We start from the raw sequence: 17,087 nt of genomic DNA, 5'->3' as shown, positions 1-17,087 counted from the left end.
GAAGAATTCGGTCAAGTCCTTTTAAAGAGAGTTGTGCTTTAGCTTCTCTTAGCTTTCTCTTTAAGGTCCTTTCAGGTTCAGGATCAGGCTCAACAAGAATGCTTTTGTCTTTGCTCCTGCTCATAAGAAAGAGAAGGGAACAAGAAAATGTGGAATCCTCTATGTCACAGTATAGAGATTCCTTGAAGTGTCAGAGGAAAAGAAGAGTAGAAGACAGAAGTGGAAAATTCGAACTTATCAAAGGAGATGAAGTTCGAATTTTTGCATTAAGGAATAGTGTTAGTCCAAAAGTAGAAAGATGTGAGAAGAAGGGAAGTGATTTTCGAAAATTAAGTAAAAGATTTTAAAAACATTTTGAAAAATACTAATTAATTTTCGAAAATAAGAGTGGGAAAGAATTCAATTGATTTTTGAAAAAGATTTTGAAATTAGAAACCAAAAAGATTTGATTGAAAACTATTTTGAAAAAGATGTGGTTAAGAAGATATGATTGGTTTTAAAAAGATGTGATTGAGAAGATATGATTTGAAAACAATTTTAAAAAGATATGATTTGAAAACAATTTGAAAAGATATGATTTTAAAAAAATTAATGACTTGCCTAACAAGAAAAGATATGATTCAAACATAAAACCTTCCTCAACAGAAAAGGCAAAAAATGTTCAATCACATCATTAATTGTTAGTAAGTATCTTTGAAAAAGGAAAGAAATTGATTTTGAAAACATTTGATTGAAAAGATATGATTTGAAAAAGATTTGATTTTGAAAAACTTTGAAAACTTGAAAAAAAATTGATTTTGAAAACAAAATCTTCCCCCTTGTGCCATCCTGGCGTTAAACGCCCAGAATGTGCACATTCTGGCGTTTAACGCCCAAACCTATACCTTTTTGGGCATTAACCGCCCAACCAGGCACCCTGGCTGGCGTTTAAACGCCAGTCTGTCTTCTTTACTGGGCATTTTTGAATGCCCAGTCTTTTTCTGTGTGATTCCTCTGCAGTATGTTCTGAATCTTCAATTCTCTGTATTATTGACTTGAAAAGACACAAATTAAAAATATTTTTGGATTTTTAATAATAAGGAAAAATTAAAATGCAACTAAAATCAAATAACAATGCATGCAAGACACCAAACTTAGCAGTTTGTATACTACTGACACTAACAAGATGAGAATGCACATGAGAAACAACAAAACACTCAAGTCAACAGAATTCAAAGATCAAAACAAGAAAATCATCAAGAACAACTTGAAGATTAATGAAGACACATGCATGAATGCAGTAAGAACAGAAACATGCAATTGACACTAAACTTAAGATGAGACTCTAGACTCAAACAAGAAGCATAAAATATTTTTGGTTTTTATGATTTTGTAAAATTTTTTTTTTTTTGGTTATTTTTCGAAAATTAAGTGAAAAGGAAAATAAAGGTATCAAAATTCTTAATTAGAATTCCAGGAATCATGCAATGTTAGTCTAAAGCTTTAGTCTAAAGGAATTAGACATAGCTAGCTAAGCTTCAGCAGGACATTGCATTCAAGAGCTCAATTGATGAGGATCAATCAGCTTTGGTGATGATAAGAACATCACCTTGAAACACTAGAATTCATTCTTAAGAACTCTGAAGAAAATACCTAATCTAAGCAACAAGATGAACCGTCAGTTGTCCATACACAAACAATCCCCGGCAACGGCGCCAAAAACTTGGTGCGCGAAATTGTGAACAATACTTTTCACAACTCTCATAATCCCTGGTCATGAACTCCAAAAACTTGGTGGTTCAATTCCATGGCATTACACAACTTCGCACAACTAACCAGCAAGTGCACTGGGTCGTCCAAGTAATACCTTACGTGAGTAAGGGTCGATCCCACGGAGATTGTTAGCATTGAAGCAAGCTATGGTCATCTTGCAAATCTTAGTCAGGCAGACTCAAATGGATATGGTGATGAACGAAAATAATATAAAAGATAAAGATAGTGATACTTATGTATATCATTGGTGTAAGAGCTTCAGACAAGCGTATGAAGATGCCTTCCCTTCCGTCTCTCTGCTTTCCTACTGCCTTCATCCAATCCTTCTTACTCCTTTCCATGGCAAGCTCGCGTAGGGTTTCACCGTTGTCAATGGCTACCTCCCATCCTCTCATTGGAAATACGTTCCTGATGCTCTGTCACAGCATAGGCTATCCATCTGTCGGTTCTCAATCAGGCCGGAATAGAATCCAGTGATTCTTTTGCGTCTGTCACTAACGCCCCGCCCTCAGGAGTTTGAAGCACGTCACAGTCATTCAATCATTGAATCCTACTCAGAATACCACAGACAAGGTTTAGACCTTCTGGATTCTCTTGAATGCCGCCATCATGTCCTGCCTATACCACGAAGATTCTGATTAAAGAATCCAAGAGATATTCACTAGAGCCTTGGTTGCTTGTAGAACAAAAGTGGTTGTCAGTCACCTTGTTCATAGGTGAGAATGATGATGAGTGTCACGGATCATCACATTCATCAAGTTGAAGAACAAGTGATATCTTAGAACAAGAACAAGCGGAATTGAATGGAAGAACAATAGTAATTGCATTAATACTCGAGGTACAGCAGAGCTCCACACCTTAATCTATGGTGTGTAGAAACTCCACCGTTGAAAATACATAAGCATAAGGTCTAGGCATGGCCGTGAGGCCAGCCTCCCAATGATCTAAGAACTAGATGTCCAAAGATGATAAATACAATAGTAAAAGGTCCTATATATAGAGAACTAGTAGCCTAGGGTGTACAGAGATGAGTAAATGACATAAAAATCCACTTCCGGGCCCACTTGGTGTGTGCTTGGGCTGAACAATGAAGCATTTTTCGTGTAGAGACTCTTCTTGGCGTTTAACTCCCGTTTTGGTGCCAGTTTGGGCGTTTAACTCCCATTCTTGTGCCAGTTTGGGCGTTTAACGCTGGGAATTCTGAGGGTGACTTTGAACGCCGGTTTGGGCCATCAAATCTTGGGCAAAGTATGGACTATTATATATTGCTGGAAAGCCCAGGATGTCTAATTTCCAACGCCGTTGAGAGCTCGCCAATTGGGCTTCTGTAGCTCCAAAAAATCCACTTCGAGTGCAGGGAGGTCAGAATCCAACAGCATCTGCAGTCCTTTTGAGTCTCTGGATCAGATTTTTGCTCAGGTCCCTCAATTTCAGCCAGAAAATACCTGAAATCACAGAAAAACACACAAACTCATAGTAAAGTCCAGAAAAGTGAATTTTAACTAAAAACTAATAAAAATATAATAAAAACTCAACTAAAACTACCAAAAACATACTAAAAACAATGCCAAAAAGCGTACAAATTATCCGCTCATCACAACACCAAACTTAAATTGTTGCTTGTCCCCAAGCAACTGAAAATCAAATAAGATAAAAAGAAGAGAATATACTATAGACTCCAAATTATCAATGAAACTAAGCTCCAAATTAGATGAGCGGGACTAGTAGCTTTTTGCCTCCGAACAGTTTTGGCATCTCACTTTATCCTTTGAAATTCAGAATGATTGGCTTCTTTAGGAACTCCGAATCCAGATAGTGTTATTGACTCTCCTAGTTAAGTATGATGATTCTTGAACACAGCTACTTATTGAGTCTTGGCCGTGGCCCAAAGCACTCTGTCTTCCAGTATTACCACCGGATACATACATGCCACAGACACATAATTGGGTGAACCTTTTCAGATTGTGACTCAGCTTTGCTAAAGTCCCCAATTAGAGGTGTCCAGGGTTCTTAAGCACACTCTTATTGCCTTGGATCACAACTTTATTTCTTTCTTTTTCTTTCTTTTTCTCTTTCTCCCTTTTTTTTCGTTTTTCTCCTTCTTTTTCTCTTTTTTTTTTGTATTCACTGCTTTTTCTTGCTTCAAGAATCATTTTTATGATTTTTCAGATCCTCAGTAACATGTCTCCTTTTTCATCATTCTTTCAAGAGCCAACAATTTTAACATTCATGAATCACAAATTCAAAAGACATATGCACTGTTTAAGCATACATTCAGAAAACAAAAAGTATTGTCACCACATCAAACTAATTAAGCTAGTTTTAAAGATGAATTTGAAATCCTGTACTTCTTGTTCTTTTGTGATAAAAACAGTTTTCATTTAAGAATGGTGATGGATTCATATTCATAGCTTTAAGGCATAGACACTAAGACACTAATGATCATAAGACACAAACATGGATAAACATAAAGCATAATTTTCGAAAAACAGAAGAATAAAGAACAAGGAGATTAAAGAACGGGTCCACCTTAGTGATGGCGGCTTGTTCTTCCTCTTGAAGGTCTTATGGAGTGCTTGAGCTCCTCAATGTTTCTTCCTTGCCTTTGTTGCTCCTCTCTCATGATCCTTTGATCTTCTCCAATCTCATGGAGGGAGATGCCATGTTCTTGGTGCTCTACCCTTAGTTGTCCCATGTTGGACTTAATTTTCCTAGGGAGGTGTTAATTTGCTCCCAGTAGTCTTGTGGAGGAGAGTGCATCCCTTGAGGTATCTCAGGGATTTCTTGATGAGAGGGGTCTCTTGTTTGCTCCATCTTTCTCTTGGTGATGGGCTTGAGGTCATGCCTTCTCAGTTGAACCGGCTTTGGATGCCATAAATGGTTATGGAAAAACAAAAAGCAATGCTTTTACCACACCAAACTTAAAAGGTTTGCTTGTCCTCGAGCAAAAGAAGGAAGAAGAGAGTAGTAGAAGAAGAAATGGAGGAGAGGGAGATGGCCTTGTGGTTAGGCCAAAAGGGGAAGAAATAGTGGTTTGAATTTGGATGGTGAGGTAAGTGGGGTTTTATGGAGGTGAGTGGTGAAGAGTGAGATGGGGTTTGATAGGTGAGGGGTTTGTGGGGATCCTGTGGGGTCCACAGATCCTTAGGTGTCAAGGAAAAGTCATCCCTGCACCAAATGGCATCAAAAATCACGTTTTGAGCCAATTCTGGCGTTAAACGCCGGGCTGGTGCCCATTCCTGGCGTTTAACGCCAGGTTCTTGCCCTTCTCTGGCGTTTAACGCCAGTCTGGTGCCCCTTTCTGGCGTTAAACGCCCAGAATGGTGCCAGACTAGGCGTTAAACGCCCAACTGCTAGCCTCACTGGCGTTTAAATGCCAGTGAGTTCTTCCTCCAGGGTGTGCTGTTTTTCTTCCCATTTTTCATTCTGTTTTTGCTTTTTTCATTGATTTTGTGACTTCTTATGATCATCAACCTACAAAAAAGATAAAATAACAAAAGGAAATAGTTAATTATAAAACATTGGGTTGCCTCCCAACAAGCGCTTCTTTAATGTCAGTAGCTTGACAGAGGACTCTCATGGAGCCTCATACATGATCAGAGCAATGTTGGAACCTCCCAACACCAAACTTAGAGTTTGAATGTGGGGGTTCAACACCAAACTTAGAGTTTGGTTGTGGCCTCCCAACACCAAACTTAGAGTTTGACTGTGGGGGCTCTATTTGTCTCTGATTTGAGGGAAGCTCTTCAAGCTTCCTCTCCATGGTGACAGAGGGATATCCTTGAGCCTTAAACACATAGGATTCTTCATTCACTTGAATGATCAGTTCACCTCCATCAACATCAATCACAGCCTTTGCTGTGGCTAGGAAGGGTCTGCCAAGGATGATGGATTCATCCATGCACTTCCCAGGATCTTGTCTCTTTTGAGGTAATTTCTGCCTAGACAAGTCATCCAGTTCTTTGGTGAGCAAGGGAGGTTCATCTTCCCAAGTCTCATTTCCAAATAACTTGTCATTTAGCTTCATGATTGCTCCAAGGTATTTAGCAACTTGCTCTTCAGTGACATACTCATCCTCTTCAGAGGAAGAACACTCATCAGAGCTCATGAAAGGCAGAAGTAAGTCCAATGGAATCTCTATGATCTCATTTTGAGCCTCAGATTCCCATGGTTCCTCATTGGGGAACTCAGAGGAGATTGGTGCACGCCCATTGAGGTCTTCCTCAGTGGCGTCCACCTCCTCTCTTTCCTCTCCATATTCTGCCATGTTTATGGCTTTGCACTCTCCTTTTGGATTTTCTTCTGTATTACTTGGGAGAGTACTAGGAGGGAGTTCAGTAATTTTCTTGCTCAGCTGTCCCACTTGTGCCTCCAAATTTCTAATGGAGGACCTTGTTTCATTCATGAAACTTTGAGTGGTTTTAATTAGATCAGAGACCATGGTTGCTAAGTCAGAGGGGTTCTGCTTAGGATTCTTTGTCTGTTGCTGAGAAGATGATGGAAAAGGTTTACCATTGTTAAACCTGTTTCTTCCACCATTATTATTGAAACCTTGTTGAGGTCTCTCTTGATTCTTCCATGAGAGATTTGGGTGATTTCTCCATGAAGAGTTATAGGTGTTTCCATAGGGTTCTCCTAGGTAATTCACCTCTTCCATTGAAGGGTTCTCAGGATCATAGGCTTCTTCCTCAGATGAAGCTTCCTTAGTACTGCTTGGTGCATTTTGCATTCCAGACAGACTTTGAGAAATCAAATTGACTTGTTGAGTCAATATTTTGTTCTGAGCCAATATGGCATTCAGAATATCAATCTCAAGAACTCCTTTCTTCTGATTTGCCCCATTGTTCACAGGATTCCTTTCAGAAGTGTACATGAATTGGTTATTTGTAACCATTTCAATCAGCTCTTGAGCTTCTGTAGGCGTCTTCTTCAAATGAAGAGATCCTCCAGCAGAGCTATCCAAAGACATCTTGGATAGTTCAGAGAGACCATCATAGAAAATACCTATGATGCTCCATTCAGAAAGCATGTCAGAAGGACATTTTCTGATCAATTGTTTGTATCTTTCCCAAGCTTCATAGAGGGATTCTCCATCCTTCTGTCTGAAGGTTTGGACTTCCACTCTAAGCTTACTCCATCTTTGTGGTGGAAAGAACTTTGCCAAGAAGGCATTGACTAGCTTTTCCCAAGAGTCCAGGCTTTCTTTAGGTTGAGAGTCCAACCATATTCTAGCTCTGTCTCTTACAGCAAAAGGGAATAGCATCAGTCTATAGACCTCAGGGTCTACCCCATTAGTCTTGACTGTGTCACAGATTTGCAAGAATTCAGCTAAGAACTGATGAGGATCTTCCATTGGAAGTCCATGGAACTTGCAATTCTGTTGCATTAGAGAAACTAATTGAGGTTTAAGCTCAAAGTTGTTTGCTCCAATGGCAGGGATAGAGATGCTTCTCCCATAGAAATTGGGAGTAGGTGCAGTAAAGTCACCCAGCACCTTCCTTGCATTGTTGGCATTGTTGATATTTTCGGCTGCCATGTGTTTTTCTTCTTTGAAGAATTCGGTCAAGTCCTTTTAAAGAGAGTTGTGCTTTAGCTTCTCTTAGCTTTCTCTTTAAGGTCCTTTCAGGTTCAGGATCAGGCTCAACAAGAATGCTTTTGTCTTTGCTCCTGCTCATAAGAAAGAGAAGGGAACAAGAAAATGTGGAATCCTCTATGTCAAAGTATAGAGATTCCTTGAAGTGTCAGAGGAAAAGAAGAGTAGAAGACAGAAGTGGAAAATTCGAACTTATCAAAGGAGATGAAGTTCGAATTTTTGCATTAAGGAATAGTGTTAGTCCAAAAGTAGAAAGATGTGAGAAGAAGGGAAGTGATTTTCGAAAATTAAGTAAAAGATTTTAAAACATTTTGAAAAATACTAATTAATTTTCGAAAATAAGAGTGGGAAAGAATTCAATTGATTTTTGAAAAAGATTTTGAAATTAGAAACCAAAAAGATTTGATTGAAAACTATTTTGAAAAAGATGTGGTTAAGAAGATATGATTGGTTTTAAAAAGATGTGATTGAGAAGATATGATTTGAAAACAATTTTAAAAAGATATGATTTGAAAACAATTTGAAAAGATATGATTTTAAAAAAATTAATGACTTGCCTAACAAGAAAAGATATGATTCAAACATAAAACCTTCCTCAACAGAAAAGGCAAAAAATGTTCAATCACATCATTAATTGTTAGTAAGTATCTTTGAAAAAGGAAAGAAATTGATTTTGAAAACATTTGATTGAAAAGATATGATTTGAAAAAGATTTGATTTTGAAAAACTTTGAAAACTTGAAAAAAAATTGATTTTGAAAACAAAATCTTCCCCCTTGTGCCATCCTGGCGTTAAACGCCCAGAATGTGCACATTCTGGCGTTTAACGCCCAAACCTATACCTTTTTGGGCGTTAACCGCCCAACCAGGCACCCTGGCTGGCGTTTAAACGCCAGTCTGTCTTCTTTACTGGGCATTTTTGAATGCCCAGTCTTTTTCTGTGTGATTCCTCTGCAGTATGTTCTGAATCTTCAATTCTCTGTATTATTGACTTGAAAAGACACAAATTAAAAATATTTTTGGATTTTTAATAATAAGGAAAAATTAAAATGCAACTAAAATCAAATAACAATGCATGCAAGACACCAAACTTAGCAGTTTGTATACTACTGACACTAACAAGATGAGAATGCACATGAGAAACAACAAAACACTCAAGTCAACAGAATTCAAAGATCAAAACAAGAAAATCATCAAGAACAACTTGAAGATTAATGAAGACACATGCATGAATGCAGTAAGAACAGAAACATGCAATTGACACTAAACTTAAGATGAGACTCTAGACTCAAACAAGAAGCATAAAATATTTTTGGTTTTTATGATTTTGTAAAATTTTTTTTTTTTTGGTTATTTTTCGAAAATTAAGTGAAAAGGAAAATAAAGGTATCAAAATTCTTAATTAGAATTCCAGGAATCATGCAATGTTAGTCTAAAGCTTTAGTCTAAAGGAATTAGACATAGCTAGCTAAGCTTCAGCAGGACATTGCATTCAAGAGCTCAATTGATGAGGATCAATCAGCTTTGGTGATGATAAGAACATCACCTTGAAACACTAGAATTCATTCTTAAGAACTCTGAAGAAAATACCTAATCTAAGCAACAAGATGAACCGTCAGTTGTCCATACACAAACAATCCCCGGCAACGGCGCCAAAAACTTGGTGCGCGAAATTGTAAACAATACTTTTCACAACTCTCATAATCCCTGGTCATGAACTCCAAAAACTTGGTGGTTCAATTCCATGGCATTACACAACTTCGCACAACTAACCAGCAAGTGCACTGGGTCGTCCAAGTAATACCTTACGTGAGTAAGGGTCGATCCCACGGAGATTGTTAGCATTGAAGCAAGCTATGGTCATCTTGCAAATCTTAGTCAGGCAGACTCAAATGGATATGGTGATGAACGAAAATAATATAAAAGATAAAGATAGTGATACTTATGTATATCATTGGTGTAAGAGCTTCAGACAAGCGTATGAAGATGCCTTCCCTTCCGTCTCTCTGCTTTCCTACTGCCTTCATCCAATCCTTCTTACTCCTTTCCATGGCAAGCTCGCGTAGGGTTTCACCGTTGTCAATGGCTACCTCCCATCCTCTCATTGGAAATACGTTCCTGATGCTCTGTCACAGCATAGGCTATCCATCTGTCGGTTCTCAATCAGGCCGGAATAGAATCCAGTGATTCTTTTGCGTCTGTCACTAACGCCCCGCCCTCAGGAGTTTGAAGCACGTCACAGTCATTCAATCATTGAATCCTACTCAGAATACCACAGACAAGGTTTAGACCTTCCGGATTCTCTTGAATGCCGCCATCATGTCCTGCCTATACCACGAAGATTCCGATTAAAGAATCCAAGAGATATTCACTAGAGCCTTGGTTGCTTGTAGAACAAAAGTGGTTGTCAGTCACCTTGTTCATAGGTGAGAATGATGATGAGTGTCACGGATCATCACATTCATCAAGTTGAAGAACAAGTGATATCTTAGAACAAGAACAAGCGGAATTGAATGGAAGAACAATAGTAATTGCATTAATACTCGAGGTACAGCAGAGCTCCACACCTTAATCTATGGTGTGTAGAAACTCCACCGTTGAAAATACATAAGCATAAGGTCTAGGCATGGCCGTGAGGCCAGCCTCCCAATGATCTAAGAACTAGATGTCCAAAGATGATAAATACAATAGTAAAAGGTCCTATATATAGAGAACTAGTAGCCTAGGGTGTACAGAGATGAGTAAATGACATAAAAATCCACTTCCGGGCCCACTTGGTGTGTGCTTGGGCTGAGCAATGAAGCATTTTTCGTGTAGAGACTCTTCTTGGCGTTTAACTCCCGTTTTGGTGCCAGTTTGGGCGTTTAACTCCCATTCTTGTGCCAGTTTGGGCGTTTAACGCTGGGAATTCTGAGGGTGACTTTGAACGCCGGTTTGGGCCATCAAATCTTGGGCAAAGTATGGACTATTATATATTGCTGGAAAGCCCAGGATGTCTACTTTCCAACGCCGTTGAGAGCGCGACAATTGAGCTTCTGTAGCTCCAGAAAATCCACTTCGAGTGCAGGGAGGTCAGAATCCAACAACATCTGCAGTCCTTTTGAGTCTCTGGATCAGATTTTTGCTCAGGTCCCTCAATTTCAGCCAGAAAATACCCGAAATCATAGAAAAACACACAAACTCATAGTAAAGTCCAGAAAAGTGAATTTTAACTAAAAACTAATAAAAATATAATAAAAACTCAACTAAAACTACCAAAAACATACTAAAAACAATGCCAAAAAGCGTACAAATTATCCGCTCATCAATCCTCTGAAGCACCTTAAGGATTTTCAAGTTGCATGTGCAACTGCGAGAAGACATGGAGCGGATGAAGCCGCGGTATTGGTCTTCACTTTCCCTTTCTCTTTGGAGGAAAAAGCAAAGGAGTGGTTTTATACTCAGCAGGGAGAAGTTAGATCCAATTGGAACTTGTTGCAGAAAGAATTCTTGGAAAAGTTCTACCCTCCTCAGAAAATAGACAAGCTGCGAAGAGAGATCTCTTGCATTGTGCAGTGAGATGGGGAGAGTTTGTATAAATATTGAGAGAGATTTAAGAAGTTGCTGGAGGCTTGCCCTCACCACTGGATTGATGAGTTAGTTTTGATCAGTTATTTCTGTCAAGGAATGCACCACCAAGACAAGCTTCTCCTGGATGCTGCAAGTGGAGGATCATTGACCAAAAATAAGACCACAGCAGAAGCATGGGAAGTTATATCAGACCTATCGGATTCAACTCAACACTCTAGGGCAAGGAGTTCGCCACCAAAAGCTGTGAGCGAGGTTTCTCCCTCCGGAGATGCTATTTTGACTAAGACCCTTGGTGAGATTATGATTTTGTTGCGGCGAATCACCCAAGGGCAACAAATCCCTCAAACTTTGATAAATACTCCACCTCAACCTCCTAGGACTGAAGGACCATCAAGGATATGTGGTGTTTGTACTTGTACTACTCATTACACCGATGAGTGCCCTCAAATCCAAGAGGACACTACATTGGCGGTTGCTAACCCTTACCCGGAAAGACCCAATTACAACCAAGGATCCTACCCACAAGGAGGTAATCTAAACCAAGGGTGGAGAGATAACTCAAACCAAAGGTGGATCCAAGCTCCCCAAGCTCAACCTAACCAAAATGCTCAAGTCTACTATCACCAATTCCCCCAAGGTCAACCACAATACCAACAACCATACCAACAACCCCCACAACCAAGCCCTTCCTTCCAAACAGTCGATCCAATCCCTCTTAAATTAACCAAGCCCTTCCCTCCAATCAATCCCACATGAATGACACAATTCACACCTTCATGCAAGAACAAAGAGAGTTCCATAAGAAACAAGATGCTTACATGGCTACAATAGCCGAAGCCCTCACCCGTTTGACTCTCCCTCCTCAAACTACACAAATCACCCAACAAGCTTCAACCTCAAGTAGTTTTCCCTCCCAACCTCAACCCAATCCTAAAGGAAACATAAATGTCATTACTCTTAGAAGTGGTACTAAGTTGGATAAGAATGTGGCTATACCTTCAAGGTTGAATGAGGAGACAAATAATGAGGAGGTAGGAGATGAAGTAGAGATGATAAGGAGTGAAAATGAAAATATTGATAAAAATGAGAAAGAACCACCGAAGGTCAAGGAGCCAAAGAGAAAGACCTTGCTTGAAGAGCCTTTGCCCATCCGATTCTCAACTTTATCCAAGAAAGCAAAGAAGCAAGAAGATCTTGACCCCACCGTGGTTAAAGTTTTTGAGAAAGTTGAAGTTACCGTCCCTCTCTTTCAAGCCATTCAATAAGTGCCAAAATATGCCAAGTTCCTCAAGGATATTTGCACTCACAAAGACAAGCTTCGCAACCTCAACAAAAAGCCGGTAGATGATTCTATCTCCTCTTTACTTCCTAAAAAATGCAATAATCTCGGCCCATGTTTGGTTACTTATTTGATTGGTGGGACTAAGTTCATGGACTGTATGTGAGATTTGGAGGCGTGTGTGAGCATCATGCCACTCCCCATCTATGAAAGACTGAACTTATCTCCCCTAAAGAGGTCCGGGGCGAGGATTGTATTAGCCGACAAGAGTACTGTGTCAGTTGTGGGGAATGTAGATAATGTCATAGTCAATATTCAAGGATTGCTCTTTCCAGCTGATTTTCACATATTGGAGACTCCTCCTATTGACTCAACCAAACCATCATCAATACTCCTTGGAAGACCATTTTTGAAGACTACCCATTTCAAGTTAGACGCACACTCGGGAGTCTATTCTTTTGAGGCAGATGGCAAGTTAGTCAAGTTCACTTTGGAGGACTCCAACAAATCCATCCTTGAGGCTTACTCTATTTTTGGGTGCGACATAGTTGAAGACAAAGTGAGTGCAGATGGCACGGAGCAAGGAAAAGAGGATAGTGCCAAGGAGTCAAATTCAAAGGATCATGCTTAACCAAAGCAAGCCAAGGAGTTTGAGATTTTCCTCCTTGGGAAATTTTCTAAGTGATCAAGAAAGCCATACAAGTCCAACTTAGGACTCTAAACCAAAGTGCTTGGTGGGAGACACCCTACCATGGTGACATTTTCCAATTCTATCTCTTGTTTATAAGTTTTTGAACTATTTGTTTTCTTGTGATACGATGCTTAGTGATGCACTACTATTTTGTGGTACATCTTGTGCTTTATTGAGTGGATTTTATCCACTAATCTCACACTTATTCACAGAATCCGCATGCTTTACAATTTCCTTCCTGATTTTGTGCTATGATTAAAAACATGCTTCTTTGGCCTTTAATTCACTATTTTTAATCCTCTCTTATTACCATTCGATGCCGTGATATGTGTGTTAAGTGTTTTCAGGTTTTATAGGGCAGCAATGACTTAGAGGATGGAAAGGAAGCATGCAAAAGTGGAAGGAATACAAGAAGCTAAAGGAACTGCAAAGCTGTCAACCCTGACCTCTCTGCAGTCAATTGATCATAAATTGAGCTATAAAGGTCTAAATGAGGCAGTTTCAGTTGTGCTGGAAAGCTAACATTCGGGGCTTCGCAACGATATATAATTCGACATAGTTGCCTTGCAGTTAGGCAACATGCATATGTGAAGCACACGTATGCGTGGATTGTGCGGCAGACAAGCAACGCGTACACGTGGACGACGCGTACGCGTGATGGAGCCACGTGCTGTATGTATCAGAAATCGCTGGGGGCAATTTTCTGGGCTGTTTTTGACCCAGTTTTTGGCCCAGAAAACACAGATTAGAGGCTGCAGAGTGGAGGAATCAAGAGACACTCTTATTATTCACAATTTTAGGTTTTAGATGTAGTTTCTAGAGAGAGGCTCTCTCCTCTCTCTTGGTTTTAGGATTTAGGATTTCTCTTAGTTTTAGGTTTATTTCTTCCCAATTCCAGGTTCAATGTTCCTTTAATTTAATTTCTCTTCTACTCTCATGTTTCCTTTGATTTTCTATTTAATGCAATTTGAGGTATTTTGTATTTGTTTGGGTTTAATATTCTATTGTTGCTTTTCTATGCTTTTATTTTATACATGCCAAGTATTGGACAAAATGCTTGGAAGGATGTTAGAGTAGGATTCTATGTTCTTGGCTTGGTTGAGTAATTGGTAACACTTGAGTTGTCAAACTCCTTTGTTGATTGATAATTGAAAGTTACTGATTGATTTGGATTCCACTAAAGCTAGTGTTTCCTTAGGAGTTGACTAGAACTTGAGGAATCAAATTGATTAGTCCACTTGACTTTCCTTCATTCGTTGAGGGTTAACTAACTGGGAGTAATGAACAATTCTCATCATAATTGATAAGGATAACTAGGATAGGATTTTCAGTTCTCATACCTTGCCAAGAGCTTACATAACTAATTATAAGAACACTTCCCTGCAATTTCTTGAGAGACGACCCGAGATTTAAATACATTGGCTATTAGTTTTATTAGGGGTTTGTTACTTGTGACAAACAATCTTTTGTATGAAAGCATTCTTATTGGTTTAGAAGCTATACTTTCAACAAGAACTTATTTGTGAACTTCCGGTGAGGGTTCGATGCCTGATTCTTTGTTCCCGGCTTTCATGAGCTATCTTCTTCTTGTAAGTCTATTTGTTCTTCATTTTTATGATTTAAATTAGTGAAATCCAGTTCATATTTGTTCTTGAAAGGTTTATTTACTTTTCACCAAGTTGGTAGAAACATTTTGCATTTAGCTGCATTCATACAGATAGGCTGCATCTCATACTTTCTACCATTCCTCTTCACTCTTATAGCTTATCTTGAGCTTAGCATGAGGACATGCTAATGTTTAATTGTGGGGAGATTTGATGCACCACTATTTCATGGTACATCTTGTGCTTAATTGAGTGGATTTTATCCACTGATCTCACACTTATTCACAGAATCCGCATGCTTTACGCTTTCCTTCCTGATTTTGTGCTATGATTGAAAACATGCTTCTTTGGCCTTTAATTCACTATTTTTAATCCTCTCTTATTACCATTCGACGCCGTGATATGTGTTAAGTGTTTTCAGGTTTCATAGGGTAGGAATGACTTAGAGGATGGAAAGGAAGCATGCAAAAGTGGAAGGATACAAGAAGCTGAAGGAACTGCAAAGCTGTCAACCCTGACCTCTTCGCACTCCATCGATCATAACTTGAGCTACAGAGATCCAGATGAGGCAATTTTAGTTACATTAGAAAGATAACATCCAGTGCTTCGCAACGATATATAATTTGCCCTAGTTGCCTTGCGGTTAAGTGACGCGCACGCGTGAAGCACGTGTACGCGTGGATTGTGCGGCAGACAAACGACGCGTACGCATGGACAACGCGTACGCGTGACGGAGCCATGTGCTGTACGTATCAAAAATCGCTGGGGGCGATGTCTGGGCTATTTTTGACCCAGTTTTTACCCCAGAAAACACAGATTAGAGGCTGCAGAGTGGAGGAATCAAGGACAACTTCACATTCACATAATTTTAGGTTTTAGATGTAGTTTCTACAGAGGGAGGCTCTCTTCTCTCTCTAGGATTTAGGATTCCTAGTTCTAAGTTTTGGATCGGATAATTGAAGTGAGTTACTACCTCTGTAGAGTCTTTATTATTCTAGTTTATTTCCTTATTCCTTTACTCTTTTGATTTACATTTGTCTTATTCACGGATTACATATGAATATTTTTTATTTTGGGATTAATTAATGCAAAGATACTTTTCCATTTAATTTTATTATTTCTTGATTATTTTCAATCGAGTTTTATTATCATGTCTTCTTTCTACTCCCCTCACATGAATGCAAAAATGGAATCTATGTCAATGGAGTAGGCCACGAACTTGGTTTTGGAGTTGATTAATAGGAGACCCTTGAGTTGGAAAGACTTAAGAGTTTAATTGGTAATTGGAAGTTGTTGGCCTGCTCTCTAGTTACTAATGCTAGTCCTTCCCAAGGGAGAGGATTAGGACTTGTGAATAGAAGTTGGCTTAACTACTTGACTTTTCTTCACTCGTTGAGGGTTAACTAAGTAGAAACAACAACCTATTACTATTGATCTTGGGAAATCCAACAAGGATAGAACTTCTGATTAATTTTCTCCTAGCCAAGAGCTTTTCTAGTTATTAGTTTACTTCTTTCGCAATTTACTTTTCTTGTTCCTTAATCCAAAATCCCAAAAGATACCTTTTTCATTACCAATAACAAGAACAATTCCCTGCAATTCCTTGAGAGACGACCCGAGGTTTAAATACTTCGGTTATTGATGAGTGGGTAATTTATACGCTTTTTGGCATTGTTTTTAGGTAGTTTTTAGTATAATCTATTACTTTTAGGGTTGTTTTCATTAGTTTTTATGCTAAATTCATATTTCTGGACTTTACTACGAGTTTGTGTGTTTTTCTGTGATTTCAGGTATTTTCTGGCTGGAATTGAGGGACCTGAGCAAAACTCTGAAAGAAAGCTGACAAAGGACTGCTGATGCTATTGGAATCTGACCTCCCTGCACTCAAAATGCAGTTTTTGGATCTATAGAACTTCAAATGACGCGCTCTCAACGGAGTTGGAAAGTAGACATCCAGAGCTTTCCAGAAATATATAATAGTCCATACTTTATTCGTAATTAGACGATGTAAACTGGCGCTCAACGCCAGTTCCATGCTGCATTCTGGAGTCAAACGCCAGAAACATGTCACAACCCAGAGTTGAACGCCCAAAACACGTTACAACTTGGCGTTCAACTCCAAGAGAAGCCTCAACTTGTGGATAGATCAAGCTCAGCCCAAGCACATACCAAGTGGGCCCCGGAAGTGGATTTATGCATCAATTACTTACTTCTGTAAACCCTAGTAGCTAGTCTAGTATAAATAGGATAGTTTACTATTGTATTGGAGATCTTTGATCAGTTTATGCGATCTTAGACATTGGGGGGGCTGGCCATTCGGCCATTCCTGGACCTTTCACTTATGTATTTTCAACGGTGGAGTTTCTACACACCATAGATTAAGGGTGTGGAGCTCTGTTGTACCTCAAGTTTTAATACAATTACTATTATTTTCTATCCAATTCGATTTATTCCTGTTCTAAGATATTCGTTGCACTTCAAGTTGATGAATGTGATGATCCGTGACACTCATCATCCTTCTCACCTATGAACGCGCGCGAATGACAACCACTTCCGTTCTACCTTAGACCGGGTGCATATCTCTTGGATTCCTTAATCA

General features: G+C 39.2%; 2 non-coding genes across 2 annotated transcripts; one reads left to right on the top strand and one right to left on the bottom strand.

The window, feature by feature from the left end:
- The first annotated feature begins 6,775 nt into the window (after positions 1-6,775).
- LOC130984894 (small nucleolar RNA R71) lies at positions 6,776-6,883 on the top strand. Its single transcript, XR_009088798.1, has one exon. It is a non-coding gene; the product is annotated as a small nucleolar RNA R71 (small nucleolar RNA).
- Positions 6,884-10,866: 3,983 nt separating this feature from the next.
- On the bottom strand, positions 10,867-10,973 carry LOC130983832 (small nucleolar RNA R71). The gene has a single exon (XR_009087805.1). It is a non-coding gene; the product is annotated as a small nucleolar RNA R71 (small nucleolar RNA).
- Between the last annotated feature and the right edge of the window lie 6,114 nt (positions 10,974-17,087).

This window comes from Arachis stenosperma, chromosome 5 (assembly GCF_014773155.1).
Source record: "Arachis stenosperma cultivar V10309 chromosome 5, arast.V10309.gnm1.PFL2, whole genome shotgun sequence".
Taxonomy (NCBI): Eukaryota; Viridiplantae; Streptophyta; class Magnoliopsida; order Fabales; family Fabaceae; genus Arachis; species Arachis stenosperma.
Note: the sequence above shows the minus strand (reverse complement) of the source record. Positions and strands in the feature narration are given on the sequence as shown.